Raw genomic sequence first — 16,546 nt, 5'->3', positions numbered from 1 at the left:
CAATTATTTGAATTGTAAACAGTTAAAAAGTAGTAAAAATTTAAAAAATACCAGGAGATGGAATTTTCAAAATTTAGGACACAAATCCTATCCTAGTATTGAACTCATTACTTGTGAAATTTTTTGCAATTTTTTATATAAAATATCAATTATTTAAATTTGTAAAGAAGTTAAAATTAGTAAAAATTAAAAAAGTGTCACAAAAAAGAAGAAAAATTTTCAAATTCATAACACCAATAATCCTTTTACAATTTGCAACAAGTTTCTTATGAAAATTTTGAGCAATTTTTATGAAAAAAACATGATTATTTAAATTGTAAATAGTAGAAAGTAGTAAAAAACAATTGAAAAATTGTTACCTAGAGATTGAATTTTTTAAATTTAGAAACGAATTTCATTTGAGTATCCACAAACCTGTTTGTTTTGAAATTTGAGATCTTTTTGTACATAAAGTTCAATTATTTGAATTGTAAATAGTTAAAAATAGTAAAAAGAATTACAAAATTGTTACCGGAGAGATTGTCAAATTTAAGAACACAAATCCTATCCTAGATTGGCCAACTCGTTACTTGAAACTTTTTGCAATTTTTATATATAAATATCAATTATTTAAATTGTAAAGAGTTAAATTAGTAAAAAACTAAAAAAGTGTGATGAAGGATTATCTTGTTCCTTTTTAAGATTATTGAATATGGTGTGAGTTGATTAAGAAAGCTAAGTGAAATCCCACTGGACATTAAGATAGCAAGCTATCTAGATGTGAAGGTTCCTTTCACAAAGCTCAAGAGAAGAAGATGATGGATTGATTCAAAACAAAAAGGAAATGGAAAGCACATAAACCATAGAAAACCAAGAACAATTAAAGGAAGAAAAAACATAAAATGGAAAGGAAAGAAATGGTAAAAATGTGAGAAGCACGCCACTACAAGGCTAGGCTAGAAGCCATGGCAACCTTGAAGATGAGTGGATGTGTGCCGCCACTTGCTATGCAAGATAAGGCTTAAAAGTATTCACTCCCAAGGGAGGAAACTCTCACAAATGGTTGAGACACAAGAGTGTTTTTACTTCAAAATGTTCAACCCTTTTACATGTCTTAGGAGCACCCTATATTAGAAGAGTTTAGGGGCCTCTAAGAAAATAAAAGATACATAAGGATGTCTCTACAAAACCTAACCCTAGCTTCTAGAAACTAGGTCAAATAAGGTTACAAAAAATGAGAGACAAAAGAGCTAACTATGGTGTGTGCAAGGCTAAGTTCGTTCTAGCCCAAAAGGAGACAAAGAATGTGTCTCATATGTCTCCAAAATGTGGCCAAAGTGTGCTAAAAACAAAGGAGACCAAAGGTACATAGGTACACTTTTTATGCCTTTACTTTATGCTTTATGCCTTTGCTTTACTCTCTCCTCCACATCATTTATGCTCCCCAATCATCATGCGCCACCTAGCATTGCTTTCTTACTCCTATTAACCTACAAAGCAATAAACTAGATTAACATGTTGGCTTAAGTCAAGTCAACTATAGTGAACAAGTCAAACCTAGTCAAAGGTCAACAAGTCAACTAAAGTTGATTCAACTAAGTCAACTTAGGAATCAAAATAGCAAAGAAATGAAAGGATGAAGGATTAGTGACTTCCTTTCTAACATGCTTAGTCTTCTTAAGCATTTGCCTCCATCCTTGGTTGGGGTCAATCCTTCATCATCCTCCCTCCCTTGGAGAGAATTTGACCACAAATTCTTTAAGCCTTTGTAGATGGAGCTTGACTTGATTTGGGGGAGGATTTGCGCCTCCCTTTTATTAGCTCTTGTTCCATCCTTTCTAAGGGTATTACCCCTACTTTGGTTAGGCCATCTTTATTTTCTAGACTATTCTTCCTCTCTTGCTTGTACTTTGGGCCTTCCTTTTTGGCTTGGGAAGAGAAGGAAGGGTGATGTACATCTTGCTTTGGAAGAATTTTTTTGTAGGCAAGTAACACCTTGGTGAAAGCTTGCCCCTTTTCTTTTTCTTCTTTATCTTTTCTTATTATATTTCTATCCTTATTAACTTCTTGAGGTGATAGAGGTAGTAAAGTGGTCTTTTTCCCATTTATGAAGAAAATGTATTGGTTGGTATGGCCATCATGTAAAGTTTGTTTATCAAATTGCCATGGCCTACATAGTAAGATATGTGTGACTTCCATGGGAACAACATCACATAGCACCTCATCTTTGTAGCTTCCTATAGAGAAGTTAATTAGGACTTGTTTATTGACATCTATTTCTCCCTCTTTACTTATCCAAGCAAGCTTGTAGGACTTAGCATGGGGAATGGTCTCTAAGCAAAGCTTTCCCACCAACCTTGTGCTAGCTACATTGGTACTACTTCCTCCATCAATAATTAGAGAGCAAACCCATTTGTTAATTTTGCATCTAGATTGAAAATTTTTTTCTCTTTGAGTTGGCTCAAGCTCACTTTGATCTTGACCTATCATGCGCCTTAATAACATAGGGTCTTTCTCAAAAATTTTAGTTTTACTAGAGGAAGAAGATTCTTTTGAAAGAGAATGGGGAGATGAGTGTTCACTTTCAACATCATTACTCTTCTTTAAGATCATGGTCCTTTTAGTTGAATAATTTAAAGCAATGTGATTATAACCCAAACATTTAATGGAACTTGATCTTTGAGAAGTGGAATGGTGAATGTGATCACTTGGTGACTTACTTTTACTTGGTGGTTCTTGATGAGAGTTAGAAGGGAACTTATCATGTTTCTTTTTATCCTTTCCCTTCCATGAGTGACTAAAGTAGTGGTTGGGTGAGTAACTCTTCCTTGCCCTTCTTTTTCTTTTCAATTGAATTTCAATCCCAAGGGCAAGTGTGAAAACATTTTCAAGAGTGGAGTACTCATACAACTCTACTTGGTCTTGTATGTCTCTCCTAAGACCACTCACAAATCTTTTTATTTTCTCTTTGTTAGTTTCTTTTATTTCAACCCTACGCATTTGAGACTCTAATTCTTTAAAGTACTCACTCACACTCATAGAACCTTGGTGAAGCCTTTGGAGCTTCAAAAGAAGTTCCTTCCTATAGGAGGGAGGAACAAATATAGCGCGCATAAGAGATTTAATGTCCATCCAAGAAGCCGCGGGTGGCCCTTGGTCATAATTCTTACAAACTTTATGCCACCAAGTATTGGCATATTCCAAAAATCCTAAAACTACTAGATCAACTTATGCTTGATCCTTTACATGATTTTCATTGAATATTTGATCAACTTTAGCTTCCCAATCAAGGAAGATTTTGGGATCACTTCGACCATAGAACTTAGGAATCTATAGAGTTTGCTTCTCTTGTGATGGGTTGCACCTAAAATGCCCTCTTTTCCTAGGCTCTCTTTCTTTCTCCCTAGCTTCAACCTTTGAATGTGCTCTTGGATTCTTAGGTCACTTTGCTCCTTGTCTTTTCTCAATTGTTCAAAGGCCTCTTCCTAGACAACTCCAAATCCCGAAGCAATCTCATCAATGTATTGTTTTTGTTTAGTGTAGGTGCATTTGATGAACTTGCCATGATTCTTACAACAAAAACACTCAAATCGGAGACAAAATAAATGGATTAGAGGTTAGACAACATGAAAGCTGAGACCAAATCCAACCCAAAATGTAACCCAAGTGTTTAGATCACTCTCCCAAAGTAACAAGGCAAGGCTAGCACTCAAATCCACCAAAGGAGTGAAGCAAACACTTTTCAAAACTTGTTCAAAACCTTTCAAATGCAATACAAGTGATTCGGCCACAACATCCCAAGAGTTTCAAGAAAAGAAAACTACTAAGACAAAACAAAGAATACCTAGTGACAAGCATAAAAACAAGGAAAGCTAAACTCCAAAGAAGAAAAGTTTGAGACAAAACTTTTAACAAGACTAAAACAATGAAAAGCACTTTTAAGGACTCTATGGAAAGCATTTGAACAAGCCAAGATTATACCTCAAATCATGCATACACCATGAAAGATCATAACCAAGTCAAAACATGGAACTAATTTGCCAATATCACTAAAAATCCAAGTATAAAATTTGGTAGCATAACACCTAGTAAAAATTGCCAAATGGATTCACCAAGCATTGTAAAAGCTCTCGGCCAAACTGTTTTTGGTCTTGAAAACACTTTTTCTTTTCAAAACTAGGTACTTAAAATGATGAGAAGGATGTTTTAGAGTGTCTTGAACACTTAGTTCCTTAAAATTAGGTCAAAATCAATTTCAAGGAGCATACAACAACACAAGGCATAGATCTCATGCAATAGTTCAAAAACTTAGAAACAAGAACAAGAAAATTCAAAGAAGCATATGACAAGAGACTCAAGCAAAAGTTAGACACATCTAAAGACTCAACATGACATACACAAAGACACAAACATGTAGCTATCATGCATTTAAACTCATGGATTTGAGACTCAAAGACTAAGCATCAAAAGACAAGTTATCCAACCACATTTAGGAGCAAAAGAATCACAAAACCGAAGCCAAAAGTGCCACAACATAACCTGAAAACGTTGTTTTTCGTATTTTCGGCAGCTCTGACCTTTGTTCACTCATTTGATCATAACTCTCTCCACAGAACTCCAAATGCGTTAATTCGTTTTTTGTTGGAAACTAGACTCACAGAGCTTTCTTTTGATATAAAGAACGTTACTTTTGGAGCACTGAGCTAGCTGCAGTATCTTTTTCAAAAACGCACACGTTGCTGCCAACACTGTTTTTATGTGGACCATTCAAATATAGCTACACAAGACAAGGTTAGAACATGAAACCATCATATTCAAGGACAACCAAAGCTCTAGATACCAAATGATGAAGGATTATCTTGTTTTCTTTTTAGAGTTATGAATATGGTGAAGTTATTTAAGAAAGCTTTTTGAAAATTCCCACTGGACATTAAGATAGCAAGCTATCTAGATGTGAAGGTTCATTTCTCAAGCTCATAAAAGGAAGAAGAGAGTTGGATTCAAGCTTAAACTCACACGACATTACCAACCCTTAAAGAACCAAAATGAAAGAAGAAACATTAAAAATGGAAAGCATAGAAGATGAAGCATGGAAGAAGCACGCCACTCATAGGGGGGATCTAAGCCAACCAAGCCCTAGAGTGAGTGATGGTGCCCCACTTGCAAGCAAGATAAGGCAAAGGTGAGTTCACTTCTAGGAAGGAGAGCTCATGAAAATTTAAAGGTTGAAACACAATAGTTTAGAAACAAAATGATCAACCCTTTTACAAGACAAGGAGCACCCTTTAAATAGGAGTTCATAGGGTCCTTTAGCAAATACAAAAACATGAAAAAGGATTAACTAGCAAACCCTAAACCTAATGTGAGAGTGAGTCTTGGCCAAGTGAAGGGAGATGATTGGTGGAGGCATTCCCATGAGGATTCTAGGCCAAAAGAGGAAGGAGACCAAGTGACCTTCTAAGGCATAAACCACAAAGGCAAAAGAGACAAGGTACATGTCTACTTTTGCTTTTGCTTTTTGCTTTTTGCTTTCCTCTCTCTTCCACTTCATCCAAGTGCTCCAATCACCAAGTGCCACCTAGCCATGCTCTACTTTCTCTTAATTACCTACAAAACAAGACAAACAAGGATTAGCATGTTGGTTTAAGTTAATCTAATCTTGGTCAAAGGTCAACTTTGGATCAAAGTCAACAAATCAACCAAAATAAGTCAACTAGAAACCAACTTAGGAAATTCAAACTAAAGTAATGCAAAACAAAGATAAAGGTGATGGAATAGAAGACTGCCCTCTAGACATGTTTCTAGTGATCCTTCTTGAGGGAGCTTCTAAGGAGGTGATCACACCTTCATCAAAGTGTCACAAAAAGAAGAAAATTTTCAAATTTCATAACACCAATAATCCCTTTGACAATTGCAACAAGTTTCTTCTGAAATTTTGAGCAATTTTATGAAAAAAAAACAGTATTTATTTAAATTGTAATTAGTAGAAAGTAGTAAAAAACAATTGAAAAATTGTTACCTAGAGATTGAATTTTTTAAATGTAGAAATAAATTGCATTTGAGTATCCACGAACTTGTTTGTTATGAAATTTTGAGATATTTTTGTACATAAAATTTTAATTACTTGAATTGTAAATAGTTAAAAATAGTAAAAAGAATTAAAAAAGGGTTACCAGGAGATGGAATTTGTCAAATTAAAGAACACAAATCCTATCCTAGTATTGGTTAACTTGTTTCTTGTTAAACTTTTTGCAATTTTTTTATATAAAATATCAATTATTTAATTTGTATATAGTAAAAATTAGTCGAAAATGAAAGAAGTGTGACAAAAAGAAGAAAATTTTCAAATTTCATAACACCAATAATCCTCTTTGACTATTTGCAACAAGTTTCTCATGAAATTTTGAGCAATTTTTATGTGGAAAACATGAATTATTTAAATTCTAAATAGTAGAAAGTAGTAACAAACCATTGAAAATTTGTTACCTAGAGATTGAATTTTATAAATTTCAGAAACTAATCCGATTTGAGTATCTGCCAACCTATTTGTTATGAAATTTTGAGATCTTTTTGTACATAAAAGTTCAATTATTTGAATTGTAAATAGTTAAAAATAGTAAAAGGAATTAAAAAATATTTACCAGGAGATGGAATTTGTCAAATTTAAGAACACAAATCCTATCCTAGTATTGGCCAACTATTTCTTGTGAAATTTTTTGCAATTTTTACATATAAATATCAATTATTTAAATTGTAAAGAGTAAAAATTAGTAAAAAATTAAAAAAAGTGTCACAAAAAGAAGAAAATTTTCAAATTCTATAACACCAATAATCCCTTTGACAATTTGCAACAAGTTTCTTCTGAAATTTTGATCAATCTTTATGAAAGAAACATGATTTATTTAAATTGTAAATAGTAGAAAGTAGTAAAAAACAATTGAAAAATTGTTACCTAGAGATTGAATTTTTTAAATTTAGAAACAAATTGCATTTGAGTATCCGCAAACCTGTTTGTTATGAAATTTTGAGATATTTTTGTACATAAAATTTTAATTACTTGAATTGTAAATAGTTAAAAATAGTAAAAAGAATTAAAGAAGGGTTACCAGGAGAAGGAATTTGCGAAACTCAAGAACAATAATCCTATCCTAGTATTGGTTAACTTGTTTCTTCTTAAACTTTTTGCAATTTTTTTATATAAAATATCAATTATTTAATTTGTATATAGTGGAAATTAGTAAAAAATTAAAGATGTGTGACAAAAAGAAGAAAATTTTCAAATTTCATAACACCAATAATCCTCTTTGACTATTTGCAACAAGTTTCTCATGAAATTTCGAGCATTTTTTATGTAGAAAACATGAATTATTTAAATTGTAAATAGTAGAAAGTAGTAAAAAACAATTCAGAATTTGTTTCCTTGAGATTGAATTTTATAAATTTTAGAAACTAATCCCATTTGAGTATCTGCCAACCTGTTTGTGATGAAATTTTGACAACTTTTTGTACATATAAGTTCAATTATTTCAATTGTAAATAGTTAAAAATAGTAAAAAGAATTAAAAAATTGTTACTAGGAGATGAATTTGTCAATTTAAGAACACAAATCCTATCCTAGTATTGGCCAACTCGTTACTTGCGAAATTTTTAGCAATTTTTATAAATAAAATATCAATTATTTAAATTGTAAAGAGTAAAAATTAGTAAAAAATTAAAAAAGTGTCACAAAAAGAAGAAAATTTTCAAATTTCATAACACGAATAATCCCTTTGACAATTTGCAACAAGTTTCTTCTGAAATTTTGACCAATTTTTATGAAAAAAATATGATTTATTTAAATTTTAAATAGTAGAAAATAGTAAAAAATAATTGAAAAATTGTTACCTAGAGATTGAATTTTTTAAATTTAGAAACAAATTGCATTTGAGTATCCACGAACCTGTTTGTTATAAAATTTGAGAACTTTTTGTACATAAAAGATCAATTATTTGAATTGTAAATAGTTAAAATAGTAAAAGAATTAAAAGAGGGTTACCAGGAGATGGAATTTGTCAAATTAAGAACACAAATCCTATCCTAGTATTGGCCAACTCGTTTCTTGCGAAATTTTTAGCAATTTTTATATATAAAATATCAATTATTTAAATTGTAAAGAGTTAAAATTAGTAAAAAATTAAAAAAGTGTCACAAAATGAAGAAAATTTTCAAATTTCGTAACACCAATAATCCCTTTAACAATTTGCAACAAGTTTCTTCTAAATTTTGAGCAATATTTATTAAGAAAACATGAATTATTTAAATTGTAAATAGTAGAAAGTAGTAAAAAACAATTGAAAAATCTTTACCTAGAGATTGAATTTTTTAAATTTAGAAACAAATTGCATTTAAGTATCCACGAACCTGTTTGTTATGAAATTTTGAGACTTTTTGTACATAAAACATCAATTATTTGAATTGTAAATAGTTAAAAATAGTAAAAAGAATTAAAAAAGGGTTACCAGGAGATGGAATTTGTCAAATTTAAGAACACAAATCCTATCATAGTATTGGCCAACTCGTTACTTGTGAAATTTTTTGCAATTTTTATATATAAATATCAATTATTTAATTTGTATATAGTAAAAATTAGTAAAAATTAAAGAAGTGTGACAAAAAGAAGAAAATTTTCAAATATCATAACACCAAGAATCCTCTTTGACTATTTGCAACAAGTTTCTCATGAAATTTTGAGCAATTTTTATGTACAAAACATGAATTATTTAAATTGTAAATAGTAGAAAGTAATAAAAAACCATTGAAAATTTGTTACCTAGAGATTGAATTTTATAAATTTCAGAAACTAATCCCATTTGAGTATCTGCCAACCTGTTTGTTATAAATTTTGAGATCTTTTTTTACATATAAGTTCAACTATTTGAATTGTAAATAGTTAAAAATAGTAAAAAGAATTAAAAAATTGTTACCCGGAGATGGAATTTGTCAAATTTAAGAACACAAATCCTATCCTAGTATTGGCCAACTCGTTACTTGCGAAATTTTTTGCAATTTTTACATATAAATATCAATTATTTAAATTGTAAAGAGTTAAAATTAGTTAAAAATTAAAAAAGTTTCACAAAAAGAAGAAAATTTTCAAATTTCATAATACCAACTAGCATGAGACCCGAGCGTACGCACGGGTCTTGTTGTTGGTTTTTAAAATTTTTGTTTAGAAAACAGATTTTAATATTATTATCAATAAATCAATAATTTAATTTAAAAGTTATAGATGTTATAATTGTCAATTTAGATATATTCAAACGATAAATTCATCTAACAATGATATAATTATATATTTATGTATAATTAATTATTGTTATGTATTATGTGTTATATGTTATGTGTTTTTGAGTAATTTGGAATAATCAATTTGTGATGACATAGATTGTTATTTTGTTTAGATTAAGAAATGTCAGTATGATGTTTTTTAGAAGTTTAATTACAAAACATTGTTTGTAATAATAAGTTTAGAGTTTTAGTCAAGATTAAAGAGTAAAAAATAGGTGTTAATTTTTTTTGTTTTGGATTTTCTTGTTAGATTTCAAAGTTATTTAAAATATATTTGAAATAACTTAATCATGTTTTTTTTTATATTTTTAATATTTAAAACAGATTTTATTGTTAATATATATAAATTAGTGATTTGAATAATTATTATTGTTATTGGTTTAATTATTTAAATATTATTCTTATTTAATGATTAATTATTCACCCAACTATAAATTTTGGAAATAAAAGAACACACAGTGGGATAATCCTCACAAAATTTTTCAGATATAGATACTTTATTTCAATCCACACCTCTTGAACTGACATAGTTGGAACACTTTTATTGTATTTGAATTTTTTTATTTTTTATCTTAATTTATATTAAATTAATGTAATATTCTTATATTTAAATAAATAATTATGAGTAATTTTTATATATAAATTTTAATGATATGAGAAAAAGATAAGTAATTAATTATGAGTACTTTTTATATAATATATTAAATAAAATTAAAATTTATAATTAAATTTCTAAATTATAAATTATATTAAAATGAAAGGTATTATATGGATTGTTGTTAAATTAAAATGTAGGCATATTATACAATATAACATAAAATTGATGTTTAAATTTTTCAAAAGAAGCATATTTATAGATATAAACTTATAAGCAATTTAAAACATTGAAGAAGCATTTGTTTAATAATAATAATAATAATAATAATAATAATAATAGTAATAATAATAATAATTATTATTATAATAATAATAATAATATCAATAACAATAATAATAAAAATATTAATAATATTAACTTTACTAAAACTACAAATATTAATAATAATACTATTACTATGATTAATTGAAATAATATTCTAATACAAATAGTGCTAAGACTAATAATCTATAACAATATATAAAGGGGATTCTCCTTTTTGTGTCCACCTTTAAAAATACTAATTTTACCCTTTAAATATAATAATTTATTAAATTTTTAAAAATTGACTGTTATTTTTACAAATATTTTATAAAATCAGCTATTTCTGCTTCTTCTCCACTTCTTTATTTATTAATGGTTATTCTTTCATCTGTTTTGATATATTTCATTTTATTTTTAATAAATATAATTTTAGGTTATTTATTAACTTAATAATATTATAATATTATCACCTACTAATATAATTTCATATTTATTTACACAAACACAGTAACGTTGTGTTTACGCTGGTTAAAAGAGAATTACGTTATGTTATTTTAATAAGTAATATATTTATGGCTGTTTTATTTTTATGAAAAACACTAATCTGTATAGTTAATAAAATATTATAATAAAATTTAACAAAATATTATATTATCACGCTTTATCTATTAAATGCATAATTTATAATATCTTACATAGTATATATCCAGTACCAGATTCTGTTGTATGATTCCATTTATTAGAAGCCAAAAGTACATATTTTAATAATTAATTATAAAATTTAAAATATCTCAAAGTTGGACAATAAAAATATAAATATAAAACGTAGTACATTTAAATCATAAAACTGTTTTACTAAACTTTAATACGAAATATTTGAAAAAAAGATTTGTTGAAGATTCTTACACTCCATCAAATACTTGATAATGCAATAAGTTGCACCACGTCTTTATCTATGGACATCTCTATCTTCAAAATAAGTTTTTCTACCAATGTTTATCTGTAACTGTAGAAGACTTTTCCTAACACTTAATGGAAAATTCAACTTCACATAATAAGGATAACATGCAGTTGAATTAAATATTCTTATGCGGATAAAATCTCAATAACTAATTTTAATTGTGGTCATTTAAATATTAAATAGTGACATCAAAATAAATATAAAATAATAAATTATTATATATATATATATATATATATATTATTAATATTGAAATAAAAATAAACTATTATCTAAAATAAAAAAGAAAACGGTAACAACAACAAATACTCCTATCTAAAATATGGCTTCTAGTAAGATAGATGTGAGTATGGTATTCAACTTTGGAACCTCCTCCTCAGCAACATGTACTTCTATCTTTTCTCATGGGATTGCATCAGCAAATTGCAAAACAATGTCATCTACAATAATAACAGGTATGCAACTAAATATCATAGCCTCTACCAATCTTAGGCTCCAACGGGTCCATCCAAGTGGGTATACGCAAAACACAACTACTGCATGTCCTTAAAGTACGTGGTTGGATGCTTAGTGGAGACATCAAATAGAGGATTGTCCTTAAAAGTTCTCCCACACTGCTACTCTTGCACCTCTGCAAGATTACACAACATGGCCCGTTTATAGTTAGTCCAAATTACAATAGTTATATGAATCAAAGTCCCTAGTCATTGCATCTTTTATAAGAAAATGTAAATCAGATTTCTTATGCAGCTATGATATAGAAGAAATAAAAGGCTACACACTCGGACATTCTTGTTTAAACTTGTAATAAGGCCTACCTTGCATAATAACCACCTTCAGAGTCATTGCCAACATCATAAAAGTCATCGAAAATACACAAAAATGACCTAGGAGTCTTATTAGGAATTAGGTGGGTGTGGATTTTCTTGGTGAAAAGTATGGAGAAATGGTATTTGAGCCCTCTTTCGGGCATATGTGATTCCTCTGTCCAAAGGTTTGAACCAATGTAGCACGCTTTAGCAGTTAAAGAATCCCCTCTTTCAATTGCCTTCTCTTCCATATACAAATTAATATAAATATATAATAAAAGTGGTATAAATAATGAATGTTGAAAATAATGCACAAAATTTGTACCTCGTAATGAAAACATGCCCCAAAATTTTGAGGAACCACAAAGAAGTGATGTGCCCCCTATGTGAGCCTTCAATAAGGTCAGTTGGAAGAAATAAGCTTTATGGCACTTCTTATCATTTGTGGTCATTGTATACAGGGGTATAAAACCTCTTCTAGATTAAAGTTTCAACTGGGCCAGATAAGAGAAGCCGGTGATTAAAGATTTTAGTTGCAAACATATGGTTGAGGCATCTTGGATCTTTTTGCAGAATTTTCTTATTATACTCACTTGGAAGTTCATATACAAAAACCTTCAATCTCACCACGGGATTATCTTCCAATACATCATCAGCACTACCTGCAGTTGGTTTGACCACAACATGCTTATAACCTCACAAATTTAAAAAGTGTATTAGATTTCAATATATCTCTAGAAATATAATTGTTTAATATAATTAATTGAGAAAGTACAAATAAAACTCTGACCGTGTATAATTGCATATATGAAGCAGCATAAATCTAGATACTGAATAAGAGCTTAGTTTATAAGTTTCATTAAACCATGTGGTTTCAAACTATTTTAATCCAATACACATAAAACATGAGAAAATATGACCAAATCAATTGAAAAGCCTCACATTCAACTACCACATATTTCCAGCTTATTTATTCAAAGAAAATAGTTTGTTGCATTTTATGGCCAACCCTTTTATTTTAATCCCATTTCTGGATGAAATCCACTATGGTTTACCATGCTAAATTCTCTCTCCCTATAGCAATTATCTAAGATTTAAATAGACATCGTTAACCTGCTTCACATTTTATTTATTTCTTATTATTGGTGTAGGATATTCATTAAATAGTAAATATTCACAGTTTTGAAATATTCTCATTTAAAACACAACACTTTTAGTTTCAAGTATACTGCATAATTGCCCATTGATATTTATTTATACCTCTCTTCTCTTATTTGATCTCCTTCCCAAACCCCAAACCCAAACAAATCCTTCCTTAAGAGTTACACATGCATTGAAATGAGGAAATGTTCTAGCCACGTAATCTAAAAAGTAAGCTTTTTGCCACAAATGCAGACAACAATATCCAAGAGGCCTTTCTACTTCAAGTGGTATTTTTTGATTCCAATGTATTTTATTGAAGTAAATATTAATAAAAATAAATGTTTAGCACAAATTTTGGCAGCAAGTAGAAGAAAGTTTTCCTGCTCTCTCCAAGCACGAAAAAAAAAATTGAAGCCTTGTCTACCAATTTTACAAAAAGTTTCCATACTACATTTCAAAAACTAAAAAAGTAAGGACCAGTGTTGTACCTCTGAAAAAAATTGTCAGCGAGAATTATTTCCTCTGTCTCCTTGAACTTCTTTCTAACATCCAAATTTAGGTCCTCGAGCTTTGAGCAGGGCTCAAACTCATTTGCAATATCCCTCACCGTACTAATGATAATAAAATAAGCAGTACATTATAAAGATACATAATGGATATTTTAAGTCATACATTACGAAGACAGAATTGATAATATAAATCATATGCAATATCCCTCATCTTCCTAAAAATGTTTGTGCAAATATAATGACTATTTCACTCTTCACCGAATACAATACAATACCTTTTTCTCAGATGGTATAGCTACCCCATTTGTTGCATTAGATGACCCCGTCCTATAATGAGTACTTGAAATATCAGATCCATCAAACAGAAAGAAGAAAAGAAGAACAACCAAGAAGCAACTAAAAAGTTAATAAATTAAATAAATAGAAAGAAAAGTACATTCATCAAATGAAACAATAAATCGTAACATGTACCTTCTATGTGCTATTTTAACAACAAACACCATCTCCCCAGCATTTCAAACGGCTACAGAAAAAGAAGCACACAGATAAATGAAACGCCTTTTCTTGAAGAGACATAAAAAAAAGGTTTTCTGCAAAGATCAAACATTTGAAAGCAAAATACATAAAACCCAAACCAAGATATGATATAGTTGTAAAATTGTAAAATGGTAAAGACAGAATTGGGAGACATGAAGCATAGAGAACAACACCATCAAGAAAAACATGTACAAAAATCAAGACAGAAACATAGACATCTTCATTTCAGTCATACTTTTTCTTCAATCCACAACCATACACATTACAAAAAATCTTACCCTTTATTCAATCTACAACCATAGACATCGAAAAAGCAACTAAACACACAATAATGATATTAAAAACAAAAAATAGTAAATATACTTCATGAAAACAAAAGGTTTAGGTTTTTCTTCAAAACAATGAAAAAACAAAAGGTTTAGGCTTTTCTTCAAAACAATGAAAAAAGAAGAAGTAGAAAACAAAAGTAGAAGAAGACCATGAAGGACGAGAAAGAAAACTCAAGCTACTGACTTTAACCAACTATTAAAACGTACTAATCCAGAGGACACCATCTTCATCACAAAAAACCTAAAAAAAAAATAAACCTTTCATGAAAAAAAGAAGAAGGAACACATAAGAATTAAAAGAAAAATAAATAACACCATAAAAAATAACAGAGAAATCTGAACATAGCTTTCAATAAATACTAACCCACTGCTACAACATATTTAACAGAAAAAAATTACAGAAACATAACCTTTTATAAAGAAGAAGGACCACAAAAGAAGTAAAAAAATAGCACAATGAAGAACAACAAACAAATCTCAACAACAAACCACAAATAGACGAAAAAAAGACCACCAACAATAACATCATCATCCTCAGTCATTCTATTTGTTCAAAAATACTTTCTAAAAACGAAAACTTGAACCTTTTCTTCAACCCACAATAATAGATGTATCAAGTATAAAAAAAATAAATACAACAACACCATCAACAACAACAAAACATGTTCAAGATTTTGTTAAAAATACCTTCTAAAAATAAAAACATCAGTGTTTTCTTCAAAACGAAACACATTGCAAAAATTAAATCTTTCACGAAGTAAAAAAAAAAACAGAACAACAACAACAACAAACACAACAACAAACAGAACAAAAAAAAAACTTAAGTTGGTATGAGGAAAAAGAAAGAAGAAGGATTGAAGAAGAAGGAATACGGAAGAAGAAAAAAAGAAATTACCTCGACGAAGTTGATTGCCTTGGAGAAGAAGATCCTACCGATTGCCTTGCAAAAATTAAATCTTTCACAAAGTAAAAAAAAATAACAGAGTAAGAAGAAGAAAGAAAAAAGATCCTTGAAGAAAAAAGAATAAATTAAGAAATAGAAAAAAAAATTACCTACACCAATCAAAACTTCTGTCAACCTTCAACAAAAATAAATAGAAAAAAAAACTTAAGTTGGTATGAGGAAGAAGGAAGAAGAAGGATTGAAGAAGAAGAAGAAGAAGAAGAAGAAGGAAAATGAAAGAAGAAAAAAAATTACCTCAACGAAGTTGATTGCTTGGGAGAAGAAAACCCTACCGTCAACATTCAACAACAACAAACTGGAAATTGAAAACAAAACGAAAACCTAACTTGATATGAAGAAGAAGAAAGAAGACGGATTGAAGAAGAAGAAAAAAAGCTAACCTCGAGTAAGCTGATTGCTTTGGAGAAGAATGATGCTGCTGCTGACAACGTCAATCAATATTTAAAAAAGACGTTCGAACCGCGAAAACACAACAACATCAAAAAGACAAAAATACCCTCAATTTTAACCATGTGTCAATAAATTAAAATGTCTATTTCAGTAATTTACCTACACTAAGTAAAAATTAGTAAAAATTCTGTAGAAAATTTTCAAATTATAGTAGATAATCCCTTTGCAAATTTGCAACAAGTTTCTTCTGAAATTTTGAGCAATTTTTTTGAAAAAAACATGATTTATTTAAATTGTAAATAGTAGAAAGTAGTAAAAAACAATTGAAAAATTGTTACCTAGAGATTGAATTTTTAAATTTAGAAACAAATTGCATTTGAGTATCCACGAACCTGTTGTTATGAAATTTTGAGAACTTTTTGTACATAAAAGATCAATTATTTGAATTGTAAATAGTTAAAAATAGTAAAAAGAATTAAAAAAGGGTTACCTGGAGATGGAATTTGTCAAATTTAAGAACACAAATCCTATCCTAGTATTGGCCAACTCGTTACTTGCGAAATTTTAGCAATTTTTATATATAAAATATCAATTATTTAAATTGTAAAGAGTTAAAATTAGTAAAAAATTAAAAAAGTGTCACGAAAAGAAGAAAATTTTCAAATTTCATAACACCAATAATCCCTTTGACAATTTG

At 29.1% G+C, this 16,546-nt stretch overlaps 1 pseudogene; it reads right to left on the bottom strand.

Moving 5' to 3' along the window:
* Positions 1-11,483: 11,483 nt before the first annotated feature.
* LOC114171288 lies at positions 11,484-14,132 on the bottom strand (annotated as a pseudogene).
* Between the last annotated feature and the right edge of the window lie 2,414 nt (positions 14,133-16,546).

Source organism: Vigna unguiculata, unplaced genomic scaffold (genome assembly GCF_004118075.2).
Source record: "Vigna unguiculata cultivar IT97K-499-35 unplaced genomic scaffold, ASM411807v1 contig_181, whole genome shotgun sequence".
In the NCBI taxonomy this organism is placed as follows: domain Eukaryota; kingdom Viridiplantae; phylum Streptophyta; class Magnoliopsida; order Fabales; family Fabaceae; genus Vigna; species Vigna unguiculata.
The sequence above is the reverse complement of the archived record's forward strand: the minus strand, read 5'-3'. Positions and strand labels throughout refer to the sequence as shown.